Raw genomic sequence first — 3,968 nt, 5'->3', positions numbered from 1 at the left:
CCTAGATAGCTCCAACCAAGATTGCCATCTTGATTTCTTCGGTCTCCCCCGACCACGCTTTAGTTCTGGAGGAAAGCATTCTCGTTCCTCAATATGTTGTGACACGATAGGATATATATTCTCTGAGTATCCTGCATACAGATAATTCTTTGAGTACAGTGGACATACAAGTGTGGAGATATGCAAACCAGCATGTATTCCAGCAGCTATAGCATGAGAGCAAGGTATTTTCTCCACTCCATAGACACCACAATCACACTTTGCATGTTCCAAATCAACCACACAGTCCATTTTGCCACCTTTGACAAAGAAATGCCATCCATCAATTGGTTCGACCGTCATCATACCCGCTATCTCTTCTCGAACAGCAAGCAAGTATTCAACAGCCCGGCTATGTTCAGTTGTGAGACTCAAAGCATCTTGTCTCCTTTTCCAATACCATTTTCCTAACTTCTGCCTTATGAACTCCAGCAGGAACGTAATCGGAAATCCTCTTGCTCGCTTCAGTGCGGAATTAATAGATTCAGCAATGTTGCTTGTTTTTATGTTGAACCTGTTCCCCTTACAATAAACCCTTGACCATAGCCTGACGTCGGCTTTCTCCAAATACGTTGCAAGTTCCGGGTTTGCACTCCGTATCTCAGCCATGTACCGGTCAAAATCGTAAACCGTGTGAGCATAAGCAGCCCCTTTCACCAAGTACATGAGATGTTTCCCTTTAAACTTTTTGACAATGTTATCTTGAAGGTGATAATAACATATTCCTCGGGTTGCCCAAGGAAACACCTTATCACACGCACTTTTAATGGCCTTGTGCCGGTCGGAGACTATCACCAGAGGCTTGTCATGAGATATACAACTAGCCAATTTTGTGAAAAACCATTCCCAAGAAGGTATATCTTCCTCATCCACGATCCCAAAAGCCAATGGGAATATCTGAAAATTGCCATCTTGTGCGGCTGCAACTAACATAGTTCCTCCATACTTTCCACTTAGGTGAGTTCCATCCACCACAATGACCCTTCTCTGATACTTAAAACCTTTGATAGAAGCTCCAAAAGAGAGAAATAGATACTTAAATCTTTTCATAGAATCAAGTTCTATCGCCGTGATAGAATCAGGATTTGCAATGGAGATTTGCTCGAGATATGATGCCAGACGCGAATACCCTTCTTCTGCTGATCCTCTCACCAATCTTTGTGCATATAACAGTGCTCTGTATGAAGTGGTGTAATCAAGCGCCATGCCAAACATGTTCCTCATTGCATCAGTGATATGCTGCGGAGTTATCCCATCAATGATTCCAACACGATCAATGAAAAGACTACCTACATACTTCGGAGTACAGTGTCTCCGCTGAGCGATTCGGTCTCCCGCTGAGCATAAATGTTTTTCCACATACTTTGTTACCCAAAACGTGTTTGTCCCATGTTTGACACTCGCTCTGACCTTCCATCCACAATAGCTAACCGGACATGTTGCCACAACGAGAGTTTTCGTTGATTTGTATAATCTGAAAGAAAACTTACCCCTCACTGCTGCCAACCGCAGCTCTGAAAGCAGTGCACCCTTGCTAACAAAACTCTGGTTGACATAGATGGTACCATTCGATTTTCCTCCTTCAATAGCATTTGTCTTAGCATATGCCTTTTGGATTTTTTCAAAACAAATATTATCATCATCTTCCTCGTCCTCATCTGGAACCTTTCCATAAAGACTGTAATCCCCACCATTCTGATCCGTTTCACCAACAATAGAATTATCAGCATCCTCCTCCCCATTTTCCTCCTCCCCATCTTGATTTTCATCTTCAACAAACTCATTATCACCAACATCTTCAGCATCACCACCAACATCTTCATCATCACCACCAACATCTTCTTCCCATTCACCAGCTTCATCATTATCACCAACATCTTTTTCCCATTCACCAGCTTCATCAATATCCCTTTTCTCTGAAACCGTTTCGACCTTGCTGCGGCTTGATACACAAAGACATACTCTATGGGTTTTGAGTATCTCCAGCAAGTTTCGAACTTGTCTATCACTTGTAACATGAATGGGAAGACTGTCTGGAGCCATCATCATTTCTGCTGGTAATGAGTAGCTAATCTCCACACTCACTGTTCTCATGTCCAGGTTATAATCTTCTTGAGCCATTGCAACAAGTTCAGCATGTGTTGAATCTTCATTCAATAAAAACAATCTTGCTCCTTTGAGATCATCAACCACAAAATCCCAACGGAAATCTCTCAACAACCATTCTCCATACACTGCATGTAACTGAAAAATCATCTGCAAATATTCAAAATAAAACACATTAGTAAACATAGAGAAAATGAAGAAGTTCAATAAACATTGCCGCAGACGACTTAGCATTAAGTCGTCCAGAAGACTTAAAGGTAAGTCGTCTAAAGAGGTCACTTTTGCAATTGAAAATTAAAAGGGACGACTTAATTCTAAGTCGTCCGGCTTTGTTTGTTAAAAAAAAAACTTCAGACGACTTATATATAAGTCGTCTACGAGAAACGGGCTAGTTTTGCATTTGACCGAATCGTGTCAGATCTTTGACTATTTCTGGACGACTTATAATTCAGTCGTCTCTGGGAAAGTTAAAATTTCAATATTTTATGAAAACTTGACGACTTACGTGTAAGTCGTCCTAAGGTTAGTTTTGTAATTGAAAAATAAAACTTGAAATTTAACTTTCTCCAGACGACTTAGATGAAAGTCGTCCAGCTAAACGACTTAATTTAAGGTCGTCCGGGATAAGCAAGGTTTGACCAGAAAATTGGGAAAAATTCTGGACGACTTTGCTTTCCCCGGACGACTTTAAATTAAGTCTTCTGGAGGGACGACTTTATATTAAGTCGTCTGGTTAAAGTTAAATTATGAAGTTTTATTTTTCAATTACAAAACTAACCTAGGACGACTTACACGTAAGTCGTCAAGTTTTCATAAAATATTAAAATTTTAACTTTCCCAGAGACGACTGAATTATAAGTCGTCCAGAAATAGTCAAAGATCTGACACGATTCGGTCAAATGCAAAACTAGCCCGTTTCTCGTAGACGACGTATATATAAGTCGTCTGGAGTGTTTTTTTTAACAAACAAAGCTGGACGACTTAATTTAAGTCGTCCGTTTGACCAGCAGACTCATCAGTAAGTCTTCTACATACAGATGACTTACTAGTAAGTCTTCTACGCGAACAGATCTTGAAAAAAAATTCAAATTCGTACCTTAAACTAGGTGAGATGACTTCGTTTGCACACAGGGTCTTCTCCAACCACCCAGAACCTCAAACGAAAGCAACCGTAAGTAAAAACGAAAGAAATATGGCTCTGTCAACCATAGCCCATATTTTGAATCAAAAGCTTGAGTTTTTTGGATGAATATAGAGAGAAAGTGAAAGAAATGTTGTTTTTAGTTCATAACAATTGAAACAGAGAGAGTGTAAAGAGATTTACGTGCATTAAAGGGCATTAAAAGCTCCAAACAGTTCGTACAAGGTTGTTGCCACTATTCATTGCAGTGGCAATATTGTAAATACTTGAAGAAGATGAGGTTGAGACAGTAAAGAAGCCATTTTCGAAAAAAAAAAAAAAAAATGTTAATGGCATTTTCGTAGATAAAATGCAGGTGTGGGGTTAAAATCTCAAAAAAAAAAGGAGTCAAAAGAAAAGGTTAGTTTTCTGTTTGACTTCAAGTTTTGAGTTACTTTTGCAAAAAGCCCATTTTTATTCTATGTCATAATTCTTAACTTGTTACAAAATTGCTAAATACTCTAATTTTTTTATATGTCATAATTCTTAACTTGTTACAAAATGTTTGGATGCCTAAGGCCCTGTTCGTTTGCTCACCCAGGTGATCCATCTAGGTGAAGATGCAAATCGATGTTCGTTTTGTGCATTATAATACTACATCCAGATGGATCACCCAGCTGAATTTTTAAAAACTCATCTCAAA

This window comes from Brassica napus, chromosome C8 (assembly GCF_020379485.1).
Source record: "Brassica napus cultivar Da-Ae chromosome C8, Da-Ae, whole genome shotgun sequence".
In the NCBI taxonomy this organism is placed as follows: Eukaryota; Viridiplantae; Streptophyta; class Magnoliopsida; order Brassicales; family Brassicaceae; genus Brassica; species Brassica napus.
The sequence above is the reverse complement of the archived record's forward strand: the minus strand, read 5'-3'. Positions refer to the sequence as shown.